At 39.3% G+C, this 20811-nt stretch overlaps 1 long non-coding RNA gene across 4 annotated transcripts in view; it reads left to right on the top strand.

Annotated features, from left to right (window-relative positions):
- The window catches only part of LOC141500108 (uncharacterized), a 112252-nt gene that overhangs the window by 31152 nt on the left and 60289 nt on the right, over positions 1-20811 (top strand). The window contains exon 3 of one of the 4 annotated variants that reach the window (XR_012471839.1): positions 2816-3121. The exons of the other annotated variants lie outside the window; for them this stretch is intronic. This is a non-coding gene — a long non-coding RNA (uncharacterized LOC141500108). Of the gene's footprint in view, positions 1-2815; positions 3122-20811 lie in introns of those variants that run through there. 4 annotated transcript variants of the gene reach the window in all.

The raw sequence follows: 20811 nt of genomic DNA on the forward strand, positions 1-20811 counted from the left end.
TTCAGTGTTGGCAGAGTTTTATAAACAGTCATGACTCCATGACTTCTGACATTGACAAGCCCTGGATTATCCCCTGGGACTCTGGAGGGATTGTAAAGGCCTCAGCTATCTCTGCCCTTGGGACCTAGTATCGTCACCCCTTTGGGTCTTTGCTGTATACCATACTTCTAACAAGGCCTCTTGCACAGACTTCTCCCTGGGGCACACCAAATCCAGAAGAGAAGGGCACAGACAAACCATCCCTGAAATCAACTTCTGTAAAGCTGCCCATCCCTTATTGCCCAGGGCTTTTGCCTGGCTCTCCTATCTGTCAACATGGCTAACACCAGAGTATGAGGGCTAGTTTAAAAATAAGTCTGGGCTAGCTGCTCCTGGAAGCCATAAGAGGATGGGAATGAGGCTGGTTCCCTCATCAGGGATATTGGGAGAAGCTGCTGACTTCTTTTTCCACAGATAAGCTCTCCTGCCTCCATGGTTATATAACAAGACCTCCAAACACCAGTCTGCCTAGGGTCACATCACCAGGGTTTTTGTGTACTAGTTGATGTGCTCTCGCTCTTGCACTCATTCTTGCCCTCGCTCTCTCTGTGTCTCTCTGTCTGTCTCTCTCTTGCATTCTCTCTCATGGGCACACTCTCTCTGACAGTAACGTAAAGGTTAGAGAATTTTAGCATCATCTGTCTAGAGCTGGAAGGGCCTCGATGGCCATGTTGTGACTTCTAATCATAGCTATATGAACCTATAATCTAGTCCAGTCCCTAACTTTACAGAGAAGCCAAATGAGGCTCAGCAAAGTAAACTGACTTGCTGGAAGTTACTCATAAGTGGAGAAACTGGAATTCCAACCCAGGCCTTCCAGTTTGAGGGATTATATTTTGACCCCCCCATGGAGGAAAGACCTACCTTGATACAATCATAGAATCTTGATTGATTAAAGTAAGTATAGGAATAGTGAGAGATTTTGAAGGAGACAGAGACCAATTTGGTGTTGATGTGGTTAAAGCCTTTCAAAGTGAGGATGTTAAAGGGATAGGATCATCTACCTGTAGGTAGACTAAATGCCCTTGAATTGTAGTGCTACTAACGGCATTCTGTGAATCTATAATGGGATGAATCAAATATGTGCCTATTTCCATAGCTTTTGGCATTACACAATTAACAGAATGATTTCTTTGGTTATATTCAATGAAGAGTTTCAGTATGTTGTTTTTCAGTGCAGGAGACAACAGGGGGACTGCAAATAATAAAATAAAATTTGAAAACCCCATGTACAAGTTATATGTCATTTTCCTGTGACTATAATACATGATGCCAACTTTGTCTTCTTCAATTGGTCAAACAACCGAACTATTATTGATCTTTCATTTTCTGGAAGGACCAATGATATCATCAGGTGATGTCTTGACTTGCTTGTGAATTGGATTTAAGTGAGGCAGTTCTGCACTGAATCATAAAAATTCAGTGGTAAGACAAAAGTCAAGATGACTGGTGATGGCCAGGGAAGTTAATTGATACAGAGACTTTGGTATCTTTGATGTCTGACCAAGCTCTAAACAAGGCCTGCTTCAGCTTTAGGCCATTGGAACAAATTATTCTCATCAGGCCCATTCTGTCAGAGGAATTCTTCACATGTTGGGGTAGAAATCTCCCTAACTCACTGATGGGTGTGAGGCCTGTCACATACCCTCAACCTAGTTTAGCTTGTCTGCCTAAAATAGTTTTACCCATTTGTGGCCACTGCACATACTATAGCTTCTTAGAGTCACGGGGAGAGTAGACACCAAAGGTGGATGAGAAGCCCCCAAAAGAGCACAGTAAGCCCTCACACCAAGTCCTAGGCCTCCTTTAGGATGCACAATTGAGTACAATACCTATGAAAAAGAGAACTAAATAGCTCTCTTTATGGATTTAGCATCAAGCTAAATGGGCTTGGTGCAGGAGGTGCTTATCTGTCTGGGTTTTCTAGTAAGACATCCCCAGATTTAATTCCTTTGCTAGTGCCCTCTCTACTTCTCTAAAAATGTGTGTATGGTTTGTATTTAGTATTTTTTGTATGCATATTGTTTTCTCCAGTAGATTCTAGCTAAGTCCTCGAGGATAAGGCTTGTTTGGTTTTTGTCTGTTTATCTCTAGTGCCTTCTACAAGTTCTGTCACATACCAGACACTGAAATATATATTGTACTTTATTGCTTTCTAATTTGTCCAAGAGTAAGTTCTTTGTTGTTGTTCAGTCCTGTCAGACTCTTTATGAACCCATTTAGGGTTTTATTGACAAAGACTGGTTTGCCATTTCCTTTTTCAGTTCATTTTATATATGGTGAAACTGGTAAACGGGTAAAGTGACTTACCCAAGGTTACACAGCTAGTAAGTGTCTGAGGTTGGATTGGAACTCATGAAGATAAGTCTTCCTGATTCCAAGTCCAGTGCTCTATCCACTATACCACCTATGTGCTTCAAAATAATATTAGGCCCAACATAAATGGGAAAATATGAGATTAATATTAGGTAAGTATATGTTACTAGGTCATTCCAGGGTTTGAGGAAAGACTGTTGACACAGCCTGACTCAAAAAACCAAAACAAAATACTGTTATAATGTTGTGTTTTTAACCAGTTTGTTGGCTCTATATGTATGTGGTAAAATAGAAGTTACTGAAATAGTCAATTGTTTTTTATCTGGGGCAGTAAGGCTTAACTTCAAATCCTCCCTAGCATACCTAATAGCTATGTAACCATGAGTATTTAACTTTTCAGAACCTCAGTTTCTTCATCTGCAAAATGTAAATGATGATATCTGTGGTGCCTTCCCCACAGGGCTGCTAGGAGGCTCAGAAGAAAAATGATACAGAAAGTTCCAGGCCAACTTGAAAGCTAGATCTGCACGTCAATACAAATATTGTTCTTCACCAATTGTGGCTCACTAACATGACAGGTCATGGCAGAACCAAATAATCCTTTAGTAGATCTTGCTCTGATCACACCCAGATACATCCCCAGTGCTGAGCATTTCAGTCACAATGCAACAAAACAGACATTTAGAAGGAGGATATCTCCAATGGGGCCTTTGATGCTGAAATCATGAGTTGACAGATTAGGTATTTTGTCAATAAATGGAGTCTTTTGCCACCATACTGTTGCCATATTGTTTATTTGAATTTTTTCCTCAACTGAATTGACACAGGTCAAAAAAAAAGGTAGGTTTTCTTTGCCATCCCTGGCTTTCTCTTTTGGGAAGTAAATTCTCTTTTGATGAGTATTCAAGTTCAGGTTCAGAGGCTGTGAAATAAAGATATTTTGAATGGGTTCTGGACTTGACTCTTTACCCCCATACTGCCCTTGGAGAGCTGCAACTGGACCTTGATCATTCTACCAGTAAGAGAAAACCATTTGGTTTGAAAGCTTTTAAAACCCACACCACCCTTTATTCTTTTCCCTTTCATGCACTTTTGTTTGATTTCTGGTAAGGTTTTCTCACAGGAAGGAAGGAAATCAGCATTTTTTTAGTGCCTGAGATATTTCAGGCACTGTGCTACGTGCTTTACAAATATATTCATTGATCCTCACAATAACTTTAGGTTTTGTATTCCCATTTTACAGGTGAGGAAAATGAGGCAGGCATGAATTAAGTGACTTGCTCAGGGTCACACAGTCAGTAAATGTAGGAGACCATTTTTGAACTCAGGTCTTTCTGACTCAGGCCTAGTCCTCCCTCACTACATTGTTCTTCGATATGATAATCTTTTATAATTTATACTAAAGTATTGAATGTGAGAAGATAAGACAATAGTAGAAAGAATGATGGATTTGGAATCATCAGAGTTCCAATAACACAATGACTAGCTGAATGACCTTGGGCAAGTCACTTAATTTTCCTGGCCTTAGCTTGCTTCTCTCTCCAAGGAACAGGGTGTCCTCCATGAACTCTATAATCCTTTCTAATCCTGAATCTATAATCTGATGATGATTCTCTGAAATATCAACTCTCTATAACAGTGCACTGTGAAATCTCATTACCAGGCATTGGGGGGAGGAAGAAAGGACATAGAGTTTGCCAAAGAAGTGTGGCAAGGGAAAATCAGAAGTTTTGGCATGATCGGAAAAAGCCATTTGAGTTGATGGTGGGAAGCTGTGTGTGGGCTTACTGGACAGGAATACTTGCTTTAGAGGCCAAAGAGATATTTCAAACCCGGTTTTGTTACAAAAGAGCAATGCTCTGGGGCAAGCCTCTTCAAGTCCTCAGTCTCTTTACCTGTAAAACAAGGGGATTGAACTATTTGGCCCCCTGAGGTCCCTTCTAGGCCTAAATCTTTGATTACTTCTCTTTTAATGGCAAGAATTTAATCCAAGGAGAATGACTTTGAAGATAACTTGATTTGTTTTTAAATTTGCACAAAGGAGTGAGTCATAAAGAGAGGGTTAATCAGATTTTCATGACTCATTACTTGAATCCCTTAATACCTGTTAATAACATATATTTGATATCATATTTACAGAGAGAGCTGCTGAGCCACATAAAGACACTGCAGGCTACATTAAAGTATCTTTTCATTGAAGCTGGCCTTCATTTTTTTGTTTAAGCTCCTACAGCAAAGATCAGAGACAAAAATGCCTTCAAACAAGGAAGTGACATTGATGGCATCGACTGAACGCACCTGTCACCATACACAAGACAAACATCATCCCACAGAACTGGCACCCTGCTTAGACCTAAAGGGCAGTGCCTTTGGTACATCGAGAAACAGACTAGGCTCAGAATCTATGCAGGAAAATCATTTGGAACTTGGTTCATTTGTGGGTGTTTAGCGGCTTGGTTGGTGGCCAGGGCCAGTCTATTTGGAGATGCCCATAATTCCATGGATTCTCTTCAATTCAACTTTAGAATCATTTAAGTGCCAGCTACATGCTAACCATTCTGCTGAATACTGTGATTACAGATAATAATGAAGTCTCCTGTGCCCTTAAGGAGTTAATATGCTCTTGGGATGAAATAGAACATAATCAAACCAGTAGATATACAAAGTATATGCCAAGTAATTTCAGGAGGTATAGTGAGCTAATGACTGATGGGGGGTGAAGATGAAAGAAGAAAGGCCACACATAGGAAATGGCATCACAATTTGCTTTTGAAGGTAGTTAGAGTTTTTCCAAGAGGAGTTGAGTAGGCTATACACTGCAGATAAAGGGCATCAATTTTGCAAAGGCATGGAGGTGGGAGATGACATGTTCTGAATAGCAAATAGCTAGCAGGCTGATTTTGACTGGAATACAGTGTGTGTGTGTGTGTGTGTGTGTGTGTGTGTGTGTGCACGCACGTGCATATGATACAGAATAAAACTGGGGAAAGATGGATAGGAGTCAGATTGTGGAGAAGTCAAGGATTATGTCTCTGTTTCTTAAAATACTGTCCATTCTGAAAGAATTATTGAACACTAATGCTTTCTCTTCCATGAGGCATATTTCTAACTTCCTGAAGTTAAAAGTATCCCTTTTTCCACAGAATTTTGATTTTACTTCTCATAATGGTATCTCTATATTCTTGAAGAAGACTATGATATCAGGGAAATTATGCCATGACAAGCACATGAATTATATTTGGATGAGGAGGGCGAGGGCAGTGCTGATTCACCAGCCTCACTTTTTCCTCTGGAGCCATCTGGGTCCAGGCCCTGGATCTGAGGCAATCAGGGTAAAGAGACTTGTCTAAGGTCACACAGCTAATAAATGTCTGAGGCTAGATTTGAATTCAAGTCCTCCTGATTCCAGGGGTAGTGCTCTATCCACTGCATCCCCTAGCTGTCCTTGTCATATCTTTGTCACCATAAACTTAGAAAGTCTATATACTGTCACTTTCTAGATGAAACTGAGTTTTCAGAAGTTTCACTAACTTACCTTAAGTCACACAGTAAGTGACAAAGCCATGCATTTGGACTCAGGCCCTTTAGGTTAAATCCAACATTCTGCTTACTCTCTTGTGATGCATTAATCATATTCTATTATTATTCTAATTAGTTATGTTATATCCTAACTGTATTCTATTCTATTATTCTATTCTATTAACCATATTATATTATGAAGTTTGTGTACATGCCTCAATTCTCTAAGGGACTGTTAGCTCTTTGAGGGCAGGGATTATGCCTAAGTCCACTATATTCCTCAGAGCCTTTTTCATGAGAGGTAAGATGAAGAGACTGCTAGGCCTGGAGTCAGGAAGGCCAAAATTCAAATCTAGCCTCAGACACTTATTAGCTGGGCCAGGCATTCTGTTTATCTCATTTTCTTCATCTGTAAAATGGGGATAATAAAGGCTGTTTTTTTGAGGGTTTCATGAGATGATAATTGGAAAGAGCTTATCTTGCCTGTCACATAATAGATGCTATATAGATGTTAGCTATAGGACTATCAGGATCATCTGGTGCAGTGATGTCATATTCAAATAGGCATGGGGACTTCCACATTGTTGATTGTTATGCATTGACTTGGAAAAACAGATTCACATTACTTATATTTAGTTGTATTTTTTATGTTATTAAACATAATTAAGATTTTAATCTTCCCTTAGTAATGTTGCAGATTATTATGCAGCCAATAGATAGCATGTGTGTTCTCTCTGACCCAGTCGGGCCTACCATGATTTTATGGTTGAAGCCCAGAGAGGTAGTGACTTCCTAACTCTTGAAATCTTTTTTTCTCCCCTCTAGATATTTAAAAGCAAAAAAATAAGAGTAATGTTAATCTTCTCTGAAAAAGGGCAAACCACTTAGAAGAGTGAGTGCCATGTGTTTATCCACTGGTTCAGATGTGTGCTCTGTAAAATGACATTTGAGAGTATTTCATTTTCTAATGCCCTTTACAAATGTTACTAGAGTGTTTTAAAATCATATATTCTTAAAAGGTTGGCAGGGACTTCTGAGGGCAATGTGTCCAGTACTGTCCTTTTGTGATGAGTCAATGGCAAAACTGGGAGTAGAACTCATTGTGACTCACTATCTTTATTGTCCATTACACCAGGAAACTACTAATAAGACTCGAGAGGCAGCAGGGTGTGCTGGATTAGCATGGGTAGTTGAGTTGTCTTAGCCAATGACATTGTCCTGTGTGACTTTGGGCAATTCACTCAACTTCTCTAAGATCTATCATCTAAGTCCCTCATCTTAGTGAAGGAGCTCTCACCTCAGAGGTTCCTCAGCTAAGATAAAATCACAGGTCCTTCAGCTATTGTAAGATGGGAATATTGAACAGTTCTGTGTTTTGAATTCTTCAATGATCTGAGAGTTTCCTGGGATCGGTGCTGCCTCTATTGACCTGTAGGGGCACATCTTACATCTCAGGACAAACTTTTGGGAACTTCTCTGACCAGAAAACACTCCCCACCCAACAGGAATCAGCTGTTTCTACTCTTGGCTTTCCAAAGCAAGAGACAGGGAAACATTCTTTCATTCCAGTCTGCACCAAGATTATAGGACCAGAGATTCAGAGATAATAGGGATCTTAGATTCCTTTGTCTTGTCCATTTTTCCAATAATGAAACTTAGAATCAGAGGGTATAAATGGCTTACTTAATTAAGAACATAACATGTATATGTGTGTATATGTGTGTGAGAGAGAGACTTATAGAGTTAGTTACCATCAAGTACTACAACTATTGAATTCCAATCCTGCCCCAGACACTTATTAGCTGTATGATCAGTTACTCATCCTCTCTGTGCCTCAGTTTCCTCATTTGCAGAGTGAAGAGGTTCTATTCAATGGCCTCTGATTCCATTTTCTAGCCCTAAATCTTTAATCCTATGACTTTAAAGACTAGGCCATGTGAACATGTGCAGCTAATTAACCTTTCAAGTTGATGGAGGAGACCCAACAGACTGACTTGAGTAAATGATACCTCTATTTCTGCCCAAGAGTCCAAATTAACAGTCAAAGAGAATAGGACTTTTCAGAGGCAATTACCATTTTCAGGCTAGTTTGACAGTCTCAGGCTAAAAGGACCAGGAGAGCTGATGGGTAGGACTCCCACTGGACTTCATGGAAATTAGGAGAAAGAGGAAAGGAAGAATAGAACCTTAAAGGACAGTGCCTGCAAATGGCCACATGACTGCTACAGGGTACTGCAAGCTTCTGAAATCATCCCTTTCTCTTCTTCATACGAATTGTTTTGAAAACAGGTAGGCCCAGACTATCCTTATTCAATTTCTAGAAAAGCAATATTCACTTCCACAATTATATTGGGAAAGTCAGTATATTAGCAAAGTCTAGTATTGATGGACCTCCAATATGCCCAAAGATTAAACTTCAGTCAACCAAGAGAACCCCAGGTTAGATCATTTCAAGGAGTAGATGATGAGTTCTGGGCTTCGAGCATAATAATATGACTTTGACTCTTGTTTCTAGATTGCTTGTGAATGTTAATGGCCTCATATTCTAATTCAGAAGCAGACAAATAATCTCCTGCCTCTTGCCAGGTGAGCACATATAAGGAAACGTCAGCAAGAGAAAGAATTCAAAATCCAATAGAATTGAGGTGTCCTAGTATGAAAGTCATACAGTAATGTCCAGGATGAACTTTTCCCCCTTATTATCATATTTCTGTCTCTCTTATCTCCACCTTGGCCCTCCTGACTCCATCTCTGGTAGCATGGGCAGAGACTCTGAAGACATGGGTTCCAATCTCAGTCTTCCAGTTTTTAATTGTATATCCTTAATAAGTATGTCACTTAATGAATCTGGACTCCATCTACAAAATGAGAGGCTGTGCTCACTCAACGCTTCTTAAATTGGGGTTCATGAACCATGGATGGATTTCTAGGGGTTCAGGAAACCCAAATCAGAAAACTATATTTCTTTTCATTACCCTTTAAATGAAATTTAAGATTTCCAAATAATAAATTTAAAAAGTTTTCTGAGAAAGTACATCAAACTTCACCAGACTACTAGAGTGATTCAGGTAAAGACTAGGAACTCCTGTGGTTTTAATCAGAAGAATGGATAACAGATATTCTCTCAGATGCTTACTTAACAGGGAGAGAAGAAATGGAAGCTTCATGTACAAAGGGGGGAGGTTGGTGACATTTGAAACAAAAGTTTTTAATATTGGATTTCTAATGCCTTATAAGATGGGCTGAAGAAATTCACATACACACCAATTTCAAATATAACAAATGTTTAATATTTATCAAAAGAACTAAATATAGGAAAATAAAATTATTCTAGATATCAGTACCCCTGCTTTACCAGCAGGAGAGAGTTCAACAAGTTTTCCTAATTCTTTGAGGTTGATGATTTACCCAAGGTCATACTTTAGCAAGTAGGGCCCTTTTCATTCCCTCATACTATAGTGAGTTCCATTGGACATTGAAATGTTTTGTCTATATCATTGGAGCAGTTTGCATGTCTTCTACATAAACTGAATCACAGAGCTTGAATTTGGTCTGGTTGGGTCTCCAGAAAGAATATCCAAGGCCATGTCCTCCTAGGCCCTGTTGTTAGGAATTCACATGTGGTGCCTATCACACCTTTCTACAGAATTCTACCTTTATTAATATGGTTTCTGATGTCTACCCAATGCTTCCTGTTAAAAAGGTGACTGTCTATTCCATCAAAGCTTTTTCCCAAAGCTTTCCCTCTTACTTAATATTTGCTCAGTGTGGGTCTTAAGAAGAGAATGAAGGTATAATGAAGATATTTTATAAGGACATGATGAAAGACAAGCTAATTATGCATGCACAGTGGGGGAAGAAGGGAGTTTTCAAAGAAAGTCACCAGGAAAACCATGAAATATTGGATGGGCTGCTTGCAGGACCAACACAGACACCCTTGCTAATTTTATTTTATGCATTTCTGGTGTTCTCTCATATTGATTGTTGTAATACATTAATAATTCAAGTATCTCTGATTTCATTGATGTGAATGTTCCCTCTCCAAGATAGATTACAGCCCCTTTGTGAATTACCAAGTGGTTTCATGAGTTGCTGTGACCAGCATTAAAGGATTGTTAGGATATTATATTAGGGTATGATTATAGGTTATTACAGGATCAGAGATCTAGAGTTGGAAAAGTCCCTAGAGGCCATCTTTTTCTTCTCCCCATTCCCACCCATTTTACAGAGCAGGATACTAAGTCTCAGTGAGGTATTCTGACTTTAATTTTAGTGCTCTTTTCTCTGGATCATTCTGTCTGTTCCCCTCTCTCTGGAGCCTTGACTGTGGCTAAAGTTGTCTACAATGACTCATCACCAGGTTCATATTAAAATCCTTTGTAGCTTAAAAGAACTTTCTGTAGCTAGCTCTCTTTTGACAAAGCCTTCAAGAACCCAAATTCACCTTCCTACATCTAGATATTGAAATAGAACTACAGTATTACATGGAATCTGAGAACTGTAGGAAGGGGGAACCTCAGAAATTATCTAGTCCAATTCTCTCCCTCCCCCCTCCCATTCTTCCTCTCCCTCCTTGTCTTCCTCTTCCTCTCTTTTTGTTTTTCATTAAGGTTTTATTGATGCCTTTTTTATTCTAGCCTCACAGTCCTCTCCAGATGTATCATCCTATTACCCACTCATGTCCTCCTTTGCTGCTCTTTTCTCTTTTCACTGATACCCAAAATCTTCTCTCTGGGACCTCCTAGAGTCTATTCTTTTCACCTCTCCTTTCCCAGAAGATATCTGGAATCAAAGAGAATTAAGGTTTTACCTGGATCCCCAGTGGAGAAATGCCATTCTTGGTGCTATATTCAGTTATATGTGGGCAAGGACCTCTTTCTGTTGCACTTACATCCTTTTGCACTAGTGGCTGCCTACTTGGATTTTGCAAAACACTAACCTTCTAATCTTCTGTGTTTACTAAGGGAAAATGCATCATTGTAAACTAACCAAGAAGCTTTACTCCCATCTCCCCTCCAACCTCAAGGTCTTCCCCATACTTTTCATTTAGTCTGTATAGATCTTATATATGTATATCATTGTTTTTGACTTGTCTACTTTATTAGAAGGTGAATTCTTTGAGGGGGAGCATGCTTTTACAATTGTTTGGATCCTCAGAACCTTGCAGGAGTCCTGGTCTATAATAATCAATTGATTAATGCCTATTGACTGACCAACTCTGCTGCAATTCCTAAACCAGTGGCGATGCCCAACCAGGAAATAATTTTAAACACTTTCAAGTATCTAAGAGCCAGGGAATCCCTCTACAATGCAGCACATTCCATCACCTACTCTGATCAGGCATAATGCGGATTGGGGGAGACCAGATCGTCTTCAGTACAAAAGAGAATTTCTTTTTAGAAGGACAGAACAGAAGGAAGTTGTTTTGGGTCTACCATTTTGCTAGAATAGAGGCCTTATTTTAAAGATGGTCTCTAGTTCAAAGGCATGGGTCTGGATGTTGGGAGCTAGGCCCCAGAATGAAAAATGTATTATCTTTTTTTTCCTTGAAGGAATGAAAAAAATCAGAGGAAAAAACAGAGAGAAATATGTTCCACTGGACCTTTGCTGTGAGGCCAAGGCCAGCTTTGCCAGCTTTTCACACAGGAAAGACTCATGTTAAGGGGGTGGTAATCTTAAGGGGAACTCAAGGTAAGGTTTGCTGTCTGTTTTCAAGCCCGTACTTTTCCAACTACTTTGAGTAGCTTTGTTTTCCAAAAAGGCTAATATGCTTTGCTTTGAGATTTGTGTATAAATAGACAAAGAACTGTTTGCCTTTGGGATCATTTTGGTAATGTGTTGCTCGCACACCAAACAGTAGAAGTCGGGCACCCTACCGCCATTTGAAAAGCTGTTTGGGGACACTGAAGAACTCAGCTTTGGTTAATACTTGATTCCCCAGGGATATGAAAGTATCATTTTGTTTGTTTTTATGGTTTCAGCCCATTCAGTCCAGTTGTCTAGAGATAGCACCAAACCGGTCAATTCATTTTGGGGCAGCCTCAGACTCTGTGAAATTTAATCAGGGATTGTCTCTATCCCCTTAACTAGGGGACTCAAGTAAAGGTGTCTTCACAGTTTCCAATCTGTGTGCTCAATAGAGATGTCTATAGGGAAACTCACAATCTGACTCTAGTGTCTGCCTTCTGAGCTTAATATATAATACTCTTTTTAAACTCTGAATTCAATTTAACCAGGATGCCCTGCTTCCCACTCCTTAGGCACATCTCCATCTCCCATCTCCATTCTTTTGACTAGATAGTTCCCCATGCCTAGATAATATTTCTTTTTAAGTCTCCCCCGCCACCATAGAATCCTTACCTTAAATGCTGCTTCCTTCACACAGTTTTTGTGAATATGACAGATTATACACAGCCATATATATTCTATACATACATATAGGTGGTAGATAGCAGTGAATCCTGGAGTCGGGAGTACCTAATTTCAGAACTGATTTCAGACAACTACTTGCCGTGTGACTCTAGGCAAGTCACTTCACTCTGTCTCATCTGTAAAATGGTCTGGAAAAGGAAATGGCCAAACAATCCAGTATCTTTGCCAAGAAAACCCTAAATGGAATGGTCACCAAGAGTCATACATGACTGAAATAGCACAAAAAAATACATACATATGTATGTGTGTCCATATATATGTATATATTGGTGATGGTATTTGTCCTTTGTTCTGGAAGATCACAGTATCAGGGAGATAATACCATGCATGAGAAGCATGTGAATTGGATTTAAGTGAGGGGTGCTGTGCTAAGTCACCAGCCTCACTTTCTTCTCCAGAACTATCTGTGTCCATTATCCATATATGATTCAAGACAACTGGAGATGGCCCTGGATGGGAGGCAATCAGGGTGAAGTCACCTGCAAAGGTCACACAGCCAGTAAGTATCTGAGGCTAGAGTTGAACTTCGATGCTCCTGACTCCAAGGCCAGTGCTCTATCCACTGTGCCACCTAGCTGCCCTAATATGTGTATGTGTGTGTGTGTGTGTGTGTGCATACACACACACACTACCTATAATTTGCTAGTACCCATGCCTTCCACAGTGCTTAGAATATGTTAAGCAATCGATAGATACTTTTCATGGGATTTTACTTAATATTAAAAGAGTGCAAATATCCCAGAATGCATCAGCATAAACCTTGAAAACCATCTGTAGTTCAGACCATAGTTTCATACTTGTTCTTTCCATAGACTGGATGATACATCCCATCCCTCCCCTTAATGTCTCAACCAACAGATTATAACCTGGGTTGTGGAGCTGAAGGCTTTGTCCTAGCAAAATGGATGAAACTCATAGATGAACTTTGTATCCAGCAACAGGGGTATGACTTGTTTAGAGTTAATTCACTAGTGTGTTCTGATCCTAAGAGCAATGAGAAGAAAGGGACAGTAAAGGTGAAAAGTTCAAGGGATCCTCCATCATTCTTTTGTGTTGGGTCAAATGAGAGCTGGCTCAGCTACCAATCTCTGGACCTCTGGTACATGGAATGGAGAAGGCAACAATGGATGTTGTACCTACAAAACTTGGGCCTCAATTCATTGTTCTGTGAAATCTTCAGGTGGAACTTTGAGGTCTCAAAGGTCCCTCCAACTCAAAGTTCAAGTTTAGAATCTGTAGTTTAAGCTATCTAACAGAAGCCAGGCAGAGAGGAAAAAGGTAACTTTAGTGGGCTGGAGTGGAAAAGTGAGAGCTTTTTCATCTCTTCTTTCTACTTCTTTTTAGAAGGCAGAGGGCTTTCTCCCATCTTCCCCTTCTCTCTTCCCCCACCTCACAATCTCATCCACAGAAGGAACTCAGGGGTGGCTAGGTGGTACAGTGGATAGAGCACCAGCCCTGGATTCAGGAGGACCTGAGTTCAAATTCAACCTCAGACACCTAGCTGTGTGGCCTTAGGCAAGCCACTTAACCCCATTGCCTTGTTACAAAACAAAAACAAAAACAAAGAGGGAAACCATCTTAGAAGAAAAATGGGTTTGAATTCATAGAAAACTCATGCTAGACATGCCTGAAATACCACCTAATATAATCTCAACATTTTCCGTGGAGAAACCTGAGGTCAGTAGAAGAGTCTTAAAATGGAAGAACTGGAGAGGCCCTAAAAGAGTCCCACTTTACAGAGACTCTTGACTTTTCTCCAGGGCCTCAGTTTTCCTCTCTGTAAAATGAGAATGGGTGGGGGTGGCTAGGTGGTGCAGTGGATAAAGCACCGGCCTGGAATCAGGAGTACCTGAGTTCAAATCTGGCCTCAGACACTTAATAATTACCTAGCTGTATGGCCTTGTGCAAGCCACTTAACCCTATTTGCCTTGCAAAAACCTAAAAAAATGAGAATGGGTGAACTAGATCTGAGGGGTCAAACATGCAGCCTGCCAGTCATACACATTCCCAAGTGCAGTCTGAATTAGAATAAAATGTAATTGGAAAATATTTAATGAAATAAATAAAAATACAATAAAATATTTTAAAAGCAAATCAATATGCAGCCTACAGGGATACTTATGTATGGATTACTAGACTCTCTGTTTCAGTTTAATATACAGGACTAGATGGAGGATGAGGTCCCTTTCAGCTCAAAAACTTCAGAAGTTAGATCAAACTCCAAGCCTGAAAGCATGAAATCTGGAAGCCACCAGGTAGTTCAGGCAGCTGGGTTGAGTTTTCTTTCTAGCAGGAGGTCTTGAACCCGATGCTCTATTCCTCTTTCCTTTCCCCGTCCCCTTCCCCCTTTTCTGACTGAACATAAGAAACGTAATTTGTTCCTTACCACAAAGTCTTTTCCTTAGGGTTTGCAGGTAATGGTGTGGCCTGATCTGGCTAGGTAAGGGGCAAATCCTCTTGCTTAGGTAGCTGTAAAGGAAGGGTATGTAAGGTGCCTGTCTAAGTGGTTTTATGAAAAAGAATGAATGAATGAAAAATCATTTATTAATTTACTATGTGCTTAACAGAAAACAGTACTCACTCTAATAGGAGGGAGACAAAAATGTAAAAGGAAGCTCAGCTGTAGGACATAATGTTTGCTGAAACTATAAAGGTAGGGTAGGTCTAGGTTGTAAAAGGCTTTAAATGCCAAACAGAAGAAGTAACAGTGAGCCAATGGGGTTTATTGGCTAGGAGAATAACATGGTCAAATCTACTGTGCTTGAGCAAAAAGATGTGTAAGATGGCTTGGGCAAGGAGATCTCTTAGGTGACTTTTGCAATAAGCTAGGAGAGAGATGATGCGGGCCAGAATTAGGAACTTGGCTCTACAAATGGAGAGTAAGGGATGGAAGATATAGTATAGGTAGAAACTAAACTTGGTAACTTATTTTAAAAACGACGATGAAGTAGAAAGTGAAGAGCTGAGAGTGTCACTAAGGTTTCAAACTCAAATGACTAGGAAGATGGTTGCCCTTAATGGAAACAAGCTTGTTTAGAAGACAGGTTTAGGTGGGAAATATGAATTCTGTTTTGAAGATACTGAATTTCAAATGCCAAGACAGCTGGGTGGCACATTGACTAGACTGATGGACCTGACTACAGGTTTCTGACTATCCTGCCTCAGATACTTACTAGTTGTATGAACCTGGGTAATTCACTTAGCCTCTCTCTATATAAAACAGGGAGAAGATAACAATAACAGTTATTGCATAGTGTTGTAAGGATAAACAAGATTTTATGTTTATGTATGCTACATATATAAATATATCACTTTGTAAACCTTAATGAGCTTTATAAATTCTGTGATGATAAGTATGATGATGGTTATGGAACACCCAGTTTGAAAAGTACAGTAGGCTTTTGGGGATATGCAGAATTAGTGATCTGGGATGGACTAGAAATAAATAGGGAATCATCTGCTCATAGCTAATTCAGCTTGTTGGAGTTGATGAGGTTACCAAAGAAGAATGTGAAGAGAGAGAAAGCCAGTACAGAGCCTTGGGGGGCCTTCCCAGTTAGACCTATAGTTGTTGATCCAGGTAAGTGATCTGAGAAGGATTAACTTGCTTGGCAGGAGAAGAACCAAGAGAGAAGAGGGCCTAGATAAAGAAAACAAAACATCATGGATTTTTCAGTCTACCCAGGTGCTGATGTGTTGGGCTCAATTCAGAAGTGGAACCTCTTTTTGTTGTTCCTGCTTGCTCAGTTGAAGGTGTAGTTCATAGTGATGATGAAGTTGAACATCTCTCTGAAAATTGTACATAGGTTTAGCTCTGGAAATTATAGTCTGTGTTCTCTGAGTAAGTCCAAAAGCTGTTAGTGATTACCTAGTACAAATCCAAGTCTTCCCATTGCCAATTCCATGCTTTTCCCTTAGGCAGTGTGGCCTCAGCACTAAGATCTGAGTTCAAGCCCAACATCTGACACATAGTGGCTTTATGAACCTGTCACTTCCCTAAATTACCCTCTAAGACTAAACATTGTAGAGCAGGTGCCAGCCTCTGTTGGTAGAGGGAGTTTATTCAGTCATGAATTCTTTCTATTAAGTATATCTCAGGTGTAGTCCCTATCCTTTCCATTTGGACTACCTTGTCTATACCCCACCCCTGCCCATTTTATAATTAGTGAAACTGGGACAGCAAGAGAAGTGACTTATCTGGCTTCTTTCTTCCCTTACTAGTTGCATGATACTGGACTAAGATTAAGGCATGTCTCCTGGCTTCTAGTTCAATGTTCTCACTACTACTCTACCATATTCATTTTTTTTCATGGATCCAAAGGAATGCCTGTTTTTCCCCCAATCGGTGATTAATTGAGAAGAATTAAATGTTTATCTAGTTTGGGAGTATCTGCAACCTTCAGAATTTGCTCAGGTTCTTGTGTTTTCAGTAGTAGAAGAGATCTTCCAAACTTCAGGAGTTTACTGGTCTGAAATTGTCTAACAAAACGTCTGCCTTTTAGCCTAAGCCTCTCATTTTTCAGATGGGGAAACTGAGGCCTAGGGAGTTGACATTCTTTTCTCTGATCCTTGAAGGAATTTAGTATCTGCTGCCTATTTGGTGAGTTTCTGTAGCTAATTCATAGGTAGCAATGTGAGTGCTATGCAAGGAGCTGATTCATAGGTGTAGCAATGTGAGTGTTATGCTAGCTTGACCAGGATATCTCTCAGTAACTGGAATTGATAAATGTGCAAATACAATAATGATATATTTAATGCCAGACTCTCAAAAACCGAGGAACACAAGATTATTAAGTAAATCCATTTCAAAGCCTGAAATTTCTAGCACCAAGGTGTTTTGGGTTTTCAAATATGTATTTTGTTTTAACATCCAAGTGCCCAGAAACTGCTGACCAAAATCATCCCTCCTGTGGCTTCCCCATCCAGATGTCCCTGTTCAAGCAAATGCATGTGTATAGCCATTGAATTGAGTCACATAGGGTTTACTGGTATTCCACATCTCTTAGTCAAATGTCTCCCACTCAGAGAGGATTCGACTGTGAATGTGATAATAGGGTCTGGTTCTTTGAGTTGTTTTTGTTTTGCTTTGGTTTTTCACTTTACCTCCAACCCTTAATGCTGACATGGGGTAGCTCGGTGGTACTGCAGATGCAGTACTGACTTTGAGATCAGGAATACAGGAGTTTGAATCCAGCCTCAGAAACTTGACACTTAGCTGTGTGATCTTGGGCATGTCACTCAATCCTGATTGCCTTGCATTCCAGGGCCATCTGGACCCAGATGACTCTGGAGGAGAGAGAAGACTGTAAGAGAAAGTGAGATTGATGACTTAGCACAGCACCCACTCACTCAAATTCAGTTCATGGGCTTGTCATGGCAGCATCTCCTTGACGTCATGATCTTCTTCAGGAATGAAGGACAAATATCATCAATGTTTGACAAATAGAAGATGCTTGTTGAGGGGCGGCTAGGTGGTGCAGTGGATAGAGCACTGGCCCTGGAGTCAGGAGTAACTGAGTTCAAATCCGGCCTCAGACACTTAATAATTACCTAGCTGTGTGGCCTTGGGCAAGCCACTTAACTCCATTTGCCTTGCAAAAACTAAAAAACAAAACAAAACAAAAAAAAAAAAACCCCAAACCCAAATCCTTGTTGACTGGCTGCCACACAAGAAAAGTGAAAGTCTCTCACAAAACATATAATATGAAGCCATATGATTTATTGAGAAAATTTTTAAGTGCAATTGTCTGACTCTTGAGTTATCTGGGTACAAGAAAGCCTTTTGAAAATGGGTTCCCTTGAAAGAACTCATAAATCTGTATGCAGATCAAGAAATATTATTTTTACTTTATTTTTTAAGACTTTTTCCTTTTGATCTGTTCTTCTTTTACAATATGACCAGTACGGAAATCTGTTGTACATGACTACATATGTATGACCTATATCAAATTGTTTACCATCTTATGGAAAGGAGATATGAGAGAGGAAGGAGAAAATTTGGAACTTAAAATTTTAAAAATGAATGTTAAAAATAGTATTTGTAAGTAGAGGAAATATTGGATGGAGAAATATGTTCTATAATTAATCTGTTCCTTCTGGACTAAATCAAAAAAGTAACGTATTTAATCTTTTTCTTTTTGAGCTGGCTTACATTAACTCTGACATCCATTCTTTTGCTCAAAGTTATTGAAATCACTTAAGACCCACCTATATGTGCCTGCTTCCATCTCATTATTCGGGAGCAATGGTATTACTTGACACCCATACTCACACCCCATTGTCTAAGGCTTAGACTCTAAGCTATGGAAACCATTTGAAACCTACCCATACATTTTCTGCCTTCACAGGAGCCTCATATATAAACCCTTATTCACAAAACTGTAGGTCCCTGCCTAAGCCTGAAAGGTCTAGGTCTTTTGGGGTACTGCCCCTCATATAAGCCCCTATCAACAAAATAATGAATCCCTTCCTTGGTCTGAAAGCCATCATCTACAAATCCCTAATTATATCGTCTTCATGCCCCTTTAAAAGCTTACCCACTCCTCAGTTGAATTGTGGTCTCACTTTGGGAAGCCAGTCCCCATGATTCTCCAAATAAACTCACATGTTCCTATTCTTCTCATGCGCTTCAGAACCCCTAAGGTAGGCCCAGTTACACCATCTTGTAACTGCCCTTTATTCCCTTTCTTTAATGCTAATCCCCTGCAACTCCTGCTGTCTTTACTTTCTTGTTCACTCATTCTTGCTCATCTTTGTCCATCAGTCCAGTGCCTTTGTTTTCTTTCTTCCTTAGCTTCAGTAATATATAATAAACTCTTTTTGTCCTAAATACTACTGAGTCAGTGCCAGTCCTTTGGTAAATTTGTTCACAAATTCTCAAACTGGAAATTAGATCAGATCTCAATATCACCAATTTATCTGCTTTGATTATTTACTCACGTAAGTGTTTCTAAGCAAAAAAGTTTGCTGACTTGCTTGTTTTGGGATTAGATTATTTAGTAGAAAAGTGAAAAAGACCCCTTTTAACAAAAGACTCACTATAGAGTTTTAGGGATGAAGTAGAGGGGGTTTTGCTTTGTAATCTCTTGGGGTGGGGTCACAAATTCTAATTCCTCATATTTATAGTAGAAGGCCTGGGTTGCCAAAAGGCAAAGGACTTTTCTAGGTAGACAGATTGCAAAGGGAAGGGAAGGAAGGTCTTTGTCTCTGTGGTTTTATGAACAGCAATATATGAATGAGAAAGCATCTATTAAGCATTTATGTTGTGCCAAATACTGTGTTAAAAACTAGAGATATAAATAGAAAAAGTAAAACAGTCCCTAATGCATTAAATAAAACAGTTCACTAGTAGATTCCATGTAATTCCAATGGAGAAGCATAGAGACTTTGCCCTTTTAAAAGTCTCACCATTGTAAGTATGTCTAGCAGAGTCTCTAACAGACATTGTCCCCAAGGAAATCATCAGTTCTAAACCTAAATATCTCATTGAGGTCTGAAATATTAAGAAAAGCCAGGGAAATGATTAGTAGTTGGAACAGAAGCTGCTTTTTAGAGGGTTTCCATTCATATTGGTCTTGTTTGATTGACCTTGTCTAAATTTAGTTAGCCCATTTTGTCCTTGATCCTTTTGCACTATCTCTCTCTCCATGCATTTATGATGTTAGCATTCTGGAATGCTGGAAGTTATCAAATATGGGCCCAGTGATAGCTGCTTATGTGCCTAGTAGCTAAAGGAGCAGCCTAGCTTATTTGGAAAGGCTCTTCAGCCAGTTGGCCACAAGGGTTGAAGTTTTCAATCATAATCATTCTCAGACAATTAACTATCTCCAAAGTCACAGATACCCATGATCTCTCTCACTGTGTGGAGTAGTTACACTAGTGAAATTTAAGTTCTTTCAGTTTATGTCATATGTATTCTCTTAATAAAATGTAAGTTCCTTGTGGGCAGGCATATTTGTTTATAATTGACATCAAATTTGGGCAACTGATGCATTGAACTCAAATTCTGTTGATATATATGTGTTTGTTTATATACTGTACTGTACCAAATATACAAAACATTGAATTTCAGTAACTGGTATGCAGGTATCACCCAAATTATTTGGACTATATATATATATATATATATATATATATATATATATATGTATATATATATATATATATGTGTGTGTGTGTTTGTGTGTGTATATATGGAGATATAGATTATACATAGATACACATACACATACATAGATATATACTGAATATATCAACATGAACATATATCAGAATGGGTCCATAATTACATATTGTTGAAATGAAATAGAAATTTTATTCAGTTTCCCTACTTTGTCATTGGGTGCTTCCATTAGGGAATGTGTTCCTGCTGATTAAATGAACTGTCAGAAGATGTATCCTTTAGAATTAAGGAATGCAGGCGAGAGATTGAGGATGTAACTACATTGTCTTCTTCCATCTTGCTTTAGGATAAGGAAGAACAATAAAGTGCACATAAACAATGTA

This window comes from Macrotis lagotis, chromosome X (genome assembly GCF_037893015.1).
Source record: "Macrotis lagotis isolate mMagLag1 chromosome X, bilby.v1.9.chrom.fasta, whole genome shotgun sequence".
NCBI lineage: Eukaryota > Metazoa > Chordata > Mammalia > Peramelemorphia > Peramelidae > Macrotis > Macrotis lagotis.